Source organism: Muscardinus avellanarius, assembly GCF_963383645.1.
Source record: "Muscardinus avellanarius genome assembly, chromosome: 1".
NCBI lineage: Eukaryota > Metazoa > Chordata > Mammalia > Rodentia > Gliridae > Muscardinus > Muscardinus avellanarius.
In genome coordinates, this window is record NC_137786.1 from 190,591,453 (window position 1) to 190,603,668 (window position 12,216).

Below are 12,216 nucleotides of genomic sequence, written 5' to 3' on the forward strand. Positions count from 1 at the left end.
GAAATGGCTCTTTAACTTTTCTTACATTTCCACCCCTACTATTATCCTCTGTCCTTAAAGTATAACCAGAGTACTCTTTTAAAACTTAAAATTGATTACATTATTTTTCTCCTTAAAAATCTTCTAAAGACATCCCACCATACTTGGAATAAAATTCAAACCTGAGTCTCATCATGAGCCTCATCAGGCCCTACAGGTAGTGGACCCTCTGGAGCCAACTGCATCCCTGCCAGCTCAGGCCCTGCTCTCTGGTCTTGAAGCATACTGGGTGCTGGGTCTGCTTTCCTCTGAGTTCCCTGTGGGCTAGATGCCTCAGCATACATCCTCCTTCCCAGCCAGAAACCACGCATCTACTCACCCTGTTTCACATCTCCTTTGGTTATCTTCAAAGCACTTTTCACCCCTTTGAAATTATCATTTGTTCATTTACTTAATGTCTGTCCTTCCTCCTAGAGCTTGAGAGAGAGAGAGAGAGAAAGAGAGAGAGAGAGAGAGAGAGAGAGAGAGAGAGAGAGAGAGAGAGAGAGGTCTCAATGACCTCATGCTCCCACCCTTAGCATCTGCAGAGACATCTGTGCCCTCTCCTATCTCTCTGTCCTTGAATGACTAGCTGACTGGATTAATGAATATAAAACTCTTCTACCACCAGCTACTGTGCTCTTCTTGAGTTCTTTTATTTCTTTTGTATTCTAATAAAACTTTGGGCAAAAGTAACAACTGGTGATTAAGTGAGACTTCTTTGTCAGGCTCAGAAATCTGGCTCAAAAGCCTGCAAAGATGGAATAGATCAGAAGCCTGACACAGAAAAGGTATTTTTGGGGTTGGGGCAGAGCTCAGTGGCAGAGGCCCGTGCACTCTCTGCACAGGCCCTGGGTCTGATGATCAGCTGGGGGGGGGGGTAGTGTGGAGAATGAGTTCTTTCATCCTTATGTGTTAGAGTGGTGTGTCAAGGACTTTACTGAAAGGGATGCTCACTGGACAGTCAACAGTTCAATATTTGTGTTTTCCAAACTGAATGAATGATTACCATGGACCCAGGGGCCTCCTGAGAGAGCCCTTTAGTATATGAGCCATTTATATATAGCTCTAAACTACTCCTACTTCTCTTCTGACCCTTCTTTCACAGCACTGTCCTCGCTAAAGTCCACTTTATCCCTGTTCTGAAGGAGATCCTGAGGCATCGTTTTGAAAGTGAGTTCAGTGGTGAAACATGCCAGTGTGACCCTCATTGGGGAACACAGGAATCTAATATATGGCTGTGGAGTAGCACACATAGTACACTTGGTGGAGGTGAAGGGTATGTGCAGGCACTTTGATCAGCCCCTGATTCCCTATGATACTCTTGTACACAGTGAGCCCCTTTTATTCCTAGTTGCTAAAGACAATTAACTTCACACCCACCTGTTCCTCTGTCTGCACTTCCTCTTGCTCAAAGACTAGCTTTACCTCTTCTCACCAATCAGAACAGAGAGGAAAGCTTCCCACGATTGTTCAACTGAGAAACTTAAGGCCTTTCCAGATAAAGGATAACAGATACAGACCAAAACCAATCTAATCCCCAGTATTTTAGGGAATGTTATTGATCTTGGGAAGCCTTAGGAATCATGGCACAAGAACTTGATGTCATGTCTTGCTCCAGGAAAAGCTTATAGACAAAGGGTTTATGTAAGATGCCTCTGCAATATCTGATAAGCGGAGTCATAAGGAGAGATAAGAGGAACAAAGCTACCAATGTAATTTTTGCCCTTAATTTGAATATTTTTCTTCAGTGAGGCCCTATTACATAATATTTCCTCTTTATATAACCAGTATTTTTGAAACATACTATTTTTTTGAGCACACAAGATATCTTCTGGATAATCCCAAGACCAGAGATATTTCTTCTAAAGGTGTCCTTCTCCGTATTAGCTTCAGTAGATAAAAATAAAAGCCAAAGTATATAACTGATACACGTGTGTGGAAAGGCATTTCTAAAACTGGTGACCCAAGGGACATATTTTCCAATATATTAATGTTGCAAAGAATGTTTAGTGAGTGCATCATTTAGTTGCATTTACTGTAATAAAGGCTCCACGAAAAGAGGGGCTTTGTCTTCTTTCCTGCTGCACCTCCAGCATCGAAACAGGGGTTTGTGCACAGGAGGCACACAAAATATTTATTTCTGAGTGAAATGTTGTTAACCAATGTAAACAGTTTTCTTTCCTGCAGGGCTTCTTGGAATTTTATGTCAGTACATGCAGTGAAGCTCCAAGAAGAGGTGCTGATGTGTCTAATTTTTCAAACTTACTTAACCATGGCTCTATCTCTTTGCATCTGTAGAATGATAGTCCATATGTGGTAGTTTGGGCAGTACCAAACTAAGTTTAAAGAACAAGAAAACATTTCTAAGGTCAAGAAAAAAAGTGCAGGTGATATATGGAATCTAAAAATGTTAAATCTGCCATTTAAGTTCCATTATAACTTCTTGCTGACTCACCTTCATTGACTCTTGAATAGAAGAAGATGGTGGAGAAGAGAGAAAAGGCAGAGAAAGGAGAGGAGGGGAAGAAATGAAACAGAAAAAGTCTCAATCTCCTGGGCCCAGAGAGCAGATGATTGATAGCTGGTGGCTGCTCATGGAACCTAATGATGGTTATTGTCCACAGGATGGTTTTATCTTGTAAAGGTTTGCTTGAAGACTGTACCTGCTCATTTGTCTGTGAACAGGAGAAGGAACACTGATGGTTGGATTTGTCCTCTCTCTCTAGAGAGGTGAATTTATCACCTCTCTTTTGGACTATGGGATACATATTTTTGGATGGTCTAGATTATTACAACAGAGGAAGTTAGGCACAGAGGGTGAGTGGGAAAGATGGCAGGCAGATTTTGGAGGCAGGTAGTTGGGTTGATAGTAAGCTGAATGTGTGATTTATCCTCTAAAAGATGAGGATGATAATATTTATCCCATAATATTGTAAGGATAAAATAAGATGCTATATATGCACTTATGCAAGATGGCATCTTGCATACAGCAAGCAGCCAAATAGTAATTAAGATACTATTTCTGGGGTTATAAATCATATTAATTTTAAAATGTGTATCTTAGAGAGCTCTGTATATAGCATTATGTAAGAAGACTTTAAATGATTTCTTTTAATCTACACAATTCAAAGTCTATTGGCTTAGGGGATTTTGATGTATGACTTTGAAGGTGGATGTGCTATTGGGTGAGAGAATCTCTTACAAATAGAAATTTTCCCTTCAACTTCTATTACTGGTTATTCTTCATAAAGAAAATAAAATGAATGATCCTTAACCTGAGATAAAAAAGAAAAACTTAGACTCTTGCACCTCAAGCTAGTTGCTTAATATTATATCTCAACTTTATCTTTTACCCTCTTTCTATCTTGTTTAATATATTTTAATGCCAAAAGTAAATGACTTCATTTCTTTAGGCATGATCTCGTGATCTTACTATACAAATAATAGACAGAAGAGCAGGAAAGAATCAGCCCTTTTTAGCCTCACTGTTTAAGAGAAAAAGCATGTCTCCCCTGGTATCCACAGGCTCTTAGGTCATGTTTTTCCTGTCACTTGGCCTCACTCCGTCCTAATGGCTCAGCTGACATATCTGGAGGGCCTCTAAAACTTGGAAATCTATAAAAAATGAAATTTTTGATGACTAATTGGGTAAAAATGTTAAATTATATTCAATTTGCAAAGCAGATGGTCTAGACCCAATGGCATATTTATTCTGCAAATATTACATCTCAAGTACCTAGAACAATGCCTGACACATTGTATCCATTCAATGAACATATTTGAATGTATGAGTGAATGAATGAATATCGAGTCTAAAACTTGCTACCATTTTTACAGTTTTTGATGAAACTAGGAAGGTATGGTGGCACATATCTGTAATTCCAGTACTAGAAAGGCTGAGACAGGAGGATTGCAGGTACAGAGCTAGCCTCTATAACTTAGCAAGGCCCTCAGCAACTTAGTGAAGCACTGTTTCAAAATAAAAACTAAAATATGGATGGGGATATAGCTCAGAGGTAGAACACCCCTGGCCTTAATCCCCACCTCCACATACACACACAAAGAGAGAGGGAGGAGAAAGAAGAAAGAAGAACAAATAGATAAAGAAGGAGAAGATAAAGGAGGAGAAGAAGATGAAGAAGGATGAAGAAGAGTAATACATAAATGAGGTTAAAAAACTAATCAGAAATTATGAAAGTGCTGCCATCTCCTACTTTGCCCCTCATTCCATCCTCCCAATGTTAATCATAAAATTTAGTGATTATTTTCCCAAGTTATTTATTGATGTAAGGTCCTATATGAATACATAGGGCCACATTGTTTTTATATATTAGACGACACACACACAGAGGAGCAGAGGTTTTAAAGGTAAGGTCTGGAATAACACGAAGTCCAGCTGCCTTTGAAACACCTGGGCTTTTTGTTAACGATACAGATTGAAGTAGACACTGATTCTGTTGCTCTAGGTAGACCCTAGAAGCTGTATTTTATCAAGCAGCCCCAGTGTAAACCTAAAGCTGAAAGATTCTGTCTTGTTACTGATGCTTAAGGCTGGTTCAGATTCTGCCATCAGTCCCTCCTCTTTATGTGACTGATGGAACCCTTCGTCTGTGCAGAGGCAACATACAACCTCTAACTTTACCAATTTACCAGCTTGCTTCCATTTTTTTGTTGTTGTTGTTATTTGTGGTTCTGTGAATTTAGCCTCTGGACATTCTACCTCTGAGCTATAATATTTTGTATTTTTTGTTTGGAAACATGTTCACCTTAGGTTGCTGAAAGTCTCAGTATATTGCTGAGGCTGTCTTTGAACCTGTGATCCACCTGTCTCAGCTTCCCAAGTACTGGAATAATAGACCTGTGCCACCACACTCAAGAGCCTGCTTCCATCTTATCTACCTCTCTTGAAAGCCCCTTCTTGTTCCATGTCCCCTACTAAACTGCCTAGATTTGTTGCTTTCTTGTAGCAGATGTAGATATTCACTATAAATCCTTCTCAGGTCAATTCCTTTCAAATGATCAAATATGTCCAGTGTAAAGTTTCCACTTGTGGCTGTGGTGGACCTCCCTGTTCCAGGTTGTTCTGCTGGGCAGATCCATGCAATGTTGGAATTTCAAGTATGTCTCTTCTATTTTAGAAATTCCTTCTGAAAAAAAAAAAAGTCTGCTGACTATCACCTTTATACCCTCTCTCTCTATGATATTTTGATAAGCTGCTCTCAAAGTTGTGTTACTCACAATTTAGGATTGCATAATGACTATATATATATATATATATATATATATGCAGAAAAATTATGAGAAGATGAGAAATCTTGGTTAATAAAGGATGCCTCCCGCCATTACTCTTACATTGAGAAGTTCTAGCTGATGCAGTAAGAAAAGAAAAATAAATACAAATACTAAGAAAGAATTGACATGAAGATTCCTGGAAAATTCATGTAAATCAACCAGAAAGACCACTCAGTATAACAGTTCTGTAAAAGGTGAGGTATAAAATAATAAAAATAAAATTTTTATGTACCATATAAAAGGAATAAAGGAGCCATAATATCAAGAAAACCCTTAAAGACTTGGATTAATATTAACAAAATGTTATTGAGCAACAGGTAAGAAGGTTTGAATTAATGGAAATGAAACAGCATATGTGTTCCTCAGGAGGAAGATTAATTGGAAAAGATGACAACCCTTTCAAAATGAATCTGCAAGTTTAAATAGTTTAGAATGCTAAAGAGAGGATTTCCTTTCTGAACCTTGACCATATATATTGTTTCACAATTCATCTGGAACAATGCGTATAGATGAATACTAGAATATTTTTGAAAAATATACATTATAATGGTGGACTTTCACTCCCAAGAATTAGAAAATTTAACGGTTCCAATAGTTTGGTTTTTTTTTTTTTTTTTTTTTTTTTTTTTTTTGCAGGAGGGGCACTAGAGATTAAACCCAGGAGTCTTCTACCACTGAGATATATTGTCAATCACACTTTTTATTATTTTTTAAATTTTGAAACAGGGTCTCTGTAAATTGCCAAGATTGGCCTTGATCTTGTGACTCTCCTGTCTTAGCTTGGCAAGTACTGGGATTACAGGTATGCCACCACACCTGGCAGTTTGGTTCTTTTGTAATAAATGGACCAACTGAATAGAATTTCAGATACATACCTAAGCATATAGAATAACTTAGGAATAATAGATTTTTCAGTAAATGGATATGGTTAGATTTTAGAGGAACTGCCACTAATTTTTGAGAAAAATGCTGCCATTTAATTTTTTTAACTTAAACCATTCTTTGTTTTATTAAACTCAACATTAATCTGAGACCTCACCTTGTTGAGAATTTAGGCACATGGCTCAGTGTAAGGACCTTGTGAATCCTTTTGTGATGGCAGCAGAGGGGAGCCATTGTGAAAATCAGACTTCTCCTCTCTGGATGAGTGGTCATTTTTATTGTAGCTTTATGAATGACCACCAAGCAGTCTTGGTACCCTGATTACTCTTGCCTGGATTAGTATTTTCTAAATGCGGGCATTGGCTCTGAGGGAGTTTCTATCCCTTGAAGAAATGAGAAAAGTAGAAAAACTAGAGCATTTTTTGGTAATGATGCAAAACTTCTTTAATATAAAAATACTATCATCCTTCAAGACCCAAGAGATATTTATTTATTTATTTATTTATTTTAATTTTAGTATTTTTTTAATTTATTTTTTTTATTGGTGCACTGTATTCATACATCATAGTAGGATACATACTTTTGTAGACATACATGCACACTTTTCCCAGTCAGCCCCCACCCAATCCCCACCCCATTCTCTCCCTATCCCTCCCTTCCATGCTTGGCTTAGTAGTTGACATCTAGTATTATAGCAATTTATCCAAAATTAAAAATGATAATCTCACATAACAGTTTCATTTGTCTGATACCAAGCTTTTGATGACTTAAAGATAACATTTCAATATTTCTTTTTGCTTTCTTTCTTACCAGAGAATATTTTTTTCTATTTTTTTGGTGAAACTATCATATATTTATATATTTATTTTTCAGAAAAAAATCTATCCTAATATGGAATATGGACTCTAGGTACCCAAAATGATCTTGAAAAAGAACAAAGCTAGAAGATATATATTTTCTGATTTCAAACCATATAAAGCTACAATAATTGAAACAGTGTAGTACTATTCTAAAGGCAGATATATAAACCATTGGAGTTAAATAAAAGCCTAGAGCTAAACTCTTCCCTATATTGTCAAGTTATTTTTGACAAGGTTTCCACGAACATTTGGTGGTGGAAATGATAATCTTTTAACTAAATATTGTTAAAAATAATAATTACATGGAAAAGAATAAAATTGGACCCTTACCTAATCCCATATACAAATATTAACTCAAAATAGATAATAGACCTAAATATAAATCTTAAGACTATAAACTTTTAGGAGAAAATCTGGGTCATTAAACCTCACAACATTGAAATTGGCAGTGATTTCTTGGTTATGATTTCAATGGCACAGGCAACAGAGGAGTATACAAACTCCCTAAAAAATAAAAAAATTATTGTATATCCAAAGACAATGTAAACAGAGTTAACAGTTACTAATAGAATGGGATAAAATATTTCCAAATGCTATATCTGAAGGTATATTACTATTCCAACTAGAAATCCTAGAAATTAACAACAATAAAGGCAAACAATACCCTTTAGAGATAGGTAAAAGACTAACATAAATAATGAATCTCCACAGATAACCAATCTTAGTTGTCTGTTGGATGGAAAATCTTGCTTCTCTAGTTCTGGAGTGTGTTACCTATTTCTTCTTTGTAGTTAACCTCTTTGAGTATTTTCTCTAGTGCTGGTTTTGAAGACATAAATTCCTTCAGTTTCTCTGAATGTCACTTGGCCCTTTGTTTTTGTTGCCTTTAAGATTCTCTGCTTGGCTTCCACATTGGTCATTTTGACAATTATGTGGCGTGGGGATCCTCTTCTCCGATCCTGTCTAAAGGGAGTTCTATAAGTTTCCTGGACCTGTGTATCAACCTCTTGCTCTATGGCTGGAAAATTTTCTGCTATTACTTCCTTGAAGAGATTGTTGATCCCTTTGGTTTCACTTTCTTTTCCCTCCTCTATTCCAATTATTCTTAGGTTAGCTCTCTTAAAATGGGCCCATATTTCTTCAATATCAGATTCCTGCTGTCGGATATTTTTTTCTAGATTAGAAACTATGCGTTCATTTTTGGATTGCTCATCTTCTAAGAGCGAGATTCTGTTCTCCATGTGTTCTAATCGGTTGTTTGAGCTTTGAATTGAGGCCTTTACTTCATTAATTGCATCCTTTATCTCTTTCTGGCTCTCTCTGACTTCTTTTCGAAGCACCTCTATTATTTCTACAGTTATTTTCCTGATTTGATCTTCTAGAAATCTCTGATTTTCACTTTTATCGGGTTCTGATGTTGTGGGGTTGTGGGCATTTATTGCTCCAGTATTATTCCTCTTTCCCATGATTTCGGATGTTTGTGCCTTCTCTGGGTTCTTCCCTTGGGTCACTATGACTTCACTTAAGGTGCTCTGGATCTCGAGTCAGTAGTATCTCAGACCCCACTACTCCTTTACTGCGTTTTATCACAGAGTCTCCGACCCAGAGAGTCGATAGAGGCTGCTTTAGACTGTGGGGGGTGCCAGGTTGCATGTTCTCCTATGGTGTGATATCTCTGCCACCGCCCCATTCCCACTGGGTCAAGTCCCAGGGAGTACAGTACTGGGATTTCTCCTCTGTGGCCCGCAATTTGACTCACTGTTCTTGAGTACGCAGATGTAGCTGTACTGGCCTCGCTGAATTCGGTGCTGCTGCCACCGGTGGCAATATGGCGCTGCTGCTACGCCCACGGCTGTGGGGCTGGTGTTTTTCTTCTTGGTTTTGATTTCCACTCTGAATCCCTGCAGTGTGTGCTGAGCTCGGCCATTGGGAGCTTTAGATGCTCTCTGCGCGGAGAAATCCCGCCTGCCTGTTCCGCAGTGGCTCACCTTGGCTTGCTGTAGCCGTCCCGTGAATTCGCCGGTGCCGCCGGCAGTATGGCGCTGCTGCCGCGTCTGCCGTGTCCTAGGGCGTGAGGCCGGTTATCTCTTCTGTGGCTCTGTTCTCAGTCCGCTTTCTCTCTGGAGCCTGGTGATTTTTTGTTTCACTGGTGATGGTGTTTTCTGGCTATGAAAGGCGCTGATTTTGTGGTAATGGAGATTGGTTGTTAGCGGGGCTCTTAAGCCCCGCTTTTCTAGGTTGCCATCTTCCCGGAAGTGAGATATTTATTGAAAGAAGACAGTTACCAACTGTTACTAGTTACCAACAATTATAAAGCATCACTAATCAGAGAAATGCAGGTTAAAACAACAATGAACAACAAAGGTATGACCTCATATCTTCTAAAATGTTATTGAAAGAAGTGAAGATAAGTTTTGTCAAGTCTTTGGAGAAAAGAGAAGCTTGGTACTCAGTTGGTGGGATTATAAATTAATAGGACCATTATGGAAAGCAGAACGGAGGTTCCTAAAATAATTAAAAATAGAATTAACAAATTATTCAGCAATGCCATTACTGGGCATATATCCAAGGGGTATGAAGTTAGTATGTCAATTCCCATGTCCACTGTACCATTATTAATAATAGATAAATGACTAGATAAAGAAAATGTAGAATATAGACACAGTGGAGTACTACTAAGTCTTAAAGAAGGACATTTGCCATTTGAAATCACACAAATGCACCTAAAGATCATTACTCTAAGTAAACCCTACAAGGCACAGAATCACAAACACTGCATGATCTCACTTATATGTGTAGTCTACAGAAGTTGAACTTATAGAATCAAAATAAGAGGGTGGTTGCTAGAGTCTGGGGCTGAGGGATGAGGGGAAATTTTGGTCAGAGTACACAAAAATTTCAGTTAGACAGGAGCAATAAGTTTAAGAGATCTGTTGGACATCAAGATAACTACAGTTGGTAGCAATATATTGTATACTTGAAATTGCTGAGAGAATAGATTTTAAGCATTTTTACCATGAAAAATATTAAATATAGGAAGTAACACGTCTTGGTTGCCTGATTTAGTTATTCTATGAAGTATACATATATCAAGATATTTTATACAGAATATATATAATATATAATTTTTACTTGTCATTTAAAAATAAACTAAAATTTTCCTTTTACTAATATTTTATTTATCTTAGATTTGGGTGAAATATGGATTATGGATTTGTCATTTGTATTTATTATTACATAATAATGTACTAAGATGAAAAACTAAAAAGTTGATAAAATCCAGGTGTGGTGGTACTTGCTTACAATTCCAGTACTTGGGAGGCTGAGACAGGAGGATCACAGCTTTGACAAACTAGTGAGGCCTTCAGCAACTTAATGAGACCCTGTTTCATAGTAAGAAATAAAATAGGTTTGTGAGTATAGCTCATAGATAGAAAGCCCCCTGGGTTAAATCCCCAATAACAAAGACACACACATTAACACACACACACACACACACACACACACACACACACACAACTATACACTTGAAAAATGGTGTCAACTCTTTCAACTTGTTTTGGTTTTTAGTTGTGTGCAAATGACTTTGAGTCTCTAAGGTGTTACACTGAGTCCTGCCCACATGTTCTTTCAAGTTCTCTGGTTAGCAGGTTTGATTTCTCTGAGAGTATACCTTTATTTTTCATCCCTTCACTTCCCACCTCTTTTCATTCCTTCTCCTTTGTCAGCTTTTTTTCCTCTTCCTATTTTTTTCTTCTTTGAGTCCTTCTAGGTTTGTAGACCTCTTCCTCAAAGAAAATAAAATGGGTACACACAATTAATTCAGTTGATTTGTTGGAGTTAGAGAGGGATATCTGAAGCTTGCACATATATTTCAGGAAAGGGAGGACCACAGGGCTGGGATTAAATATTAGAAGCCCCAGGGAACACCTATTCTTTATTTATTCTACAGTTGGTCAAAAGGGACAGAAGAGAGAGAATGGAGACTATATTATAAATGAGTAGGACCAAAGCTGATGAGGCTGGAATAATCTCTCCCCATTAATTCTCAGCATAGTCAGGCTTCTCCCTTGATTCTCGACAACTTGTGCTCTTTAAGTAACACTTAACAGGATAAACATTTTCCTCCCTGCGGCAGCGTGTGGTAAGGAATAATAGTAATTTACAATACTTGAACCCAAGCAATTAACTCTCCAGCATTTTATGAAAATGCAATTATTCTCTGAGTAGGAATGCTTCCCCCCCCACCCCGTGGAAGAGGTGGGCTTTGCATACTATTGTAGCCTTCTGTGTGAGCTGGGATGAACGACCTTGTTCCACATCCTCAGCCTGACACACGGAGCACAGTGGGCTAGTGCTAACTGCTTTTAGCTTTGGGAGCTTGAGGATGACGCCCATGAATTCACGGGGAGGATTTGGAGATTGAAGACTCATCATACCTGGGTTTCAGCTAAATTGGAAACTTTCTAAAAAGAAAAAACATGATGTTTTCCTAGAAGACGGCATTCTTTTTGTTATATTCCCAAATTCTCAATCTTCTTGTTGGAATTAAGTCCACATCTGTGTGCGTGTGTGTGTGTGTGTGTGTGTGTGTGTGTGTGTGTGTGTACATATACACACTAGTGCTGTATATATACACCCTCCTACCCCCCAGAGCTGTTGGTCTAGAGAACACCATTAATAATGCAACCAAGTCTGGACGCTTTTTAAAAGTCTATTTCTTGCTTATAAATAAATGGTAATTTGTTTAAAAGCATCATTACACACAGTGTTCAGTCAGATCCCATGCATTCGATTATTTTAAATAAATGGACCATAAATGGAACAAGTTCTTTCTAATTTACAAATGATAGGAAACATTTTTCAAGAAAAAAAGGAAAAAATGTAAAATTTGTTCTTAACTACATCTCATTAATGTGGAACTGTTCAATGACCTGTAAAGATTAAAGAATTAGTGAATTGGTGGAATTATCAGAATGAAAAATCTGTATAATTTTGGTTTCAATTTAAAAATCTACTAAACAGTCTAGCGACTTTAGTCTTGGATATTACTTTTTAATATCAGTTCCTATAAATGCAGTGGCATCAGGGTTACAAATGGATAAAATGAAAAGCAACAAAATAGTCTGTTTAAATTCACAGCACAACAGAGGCCTAAGTG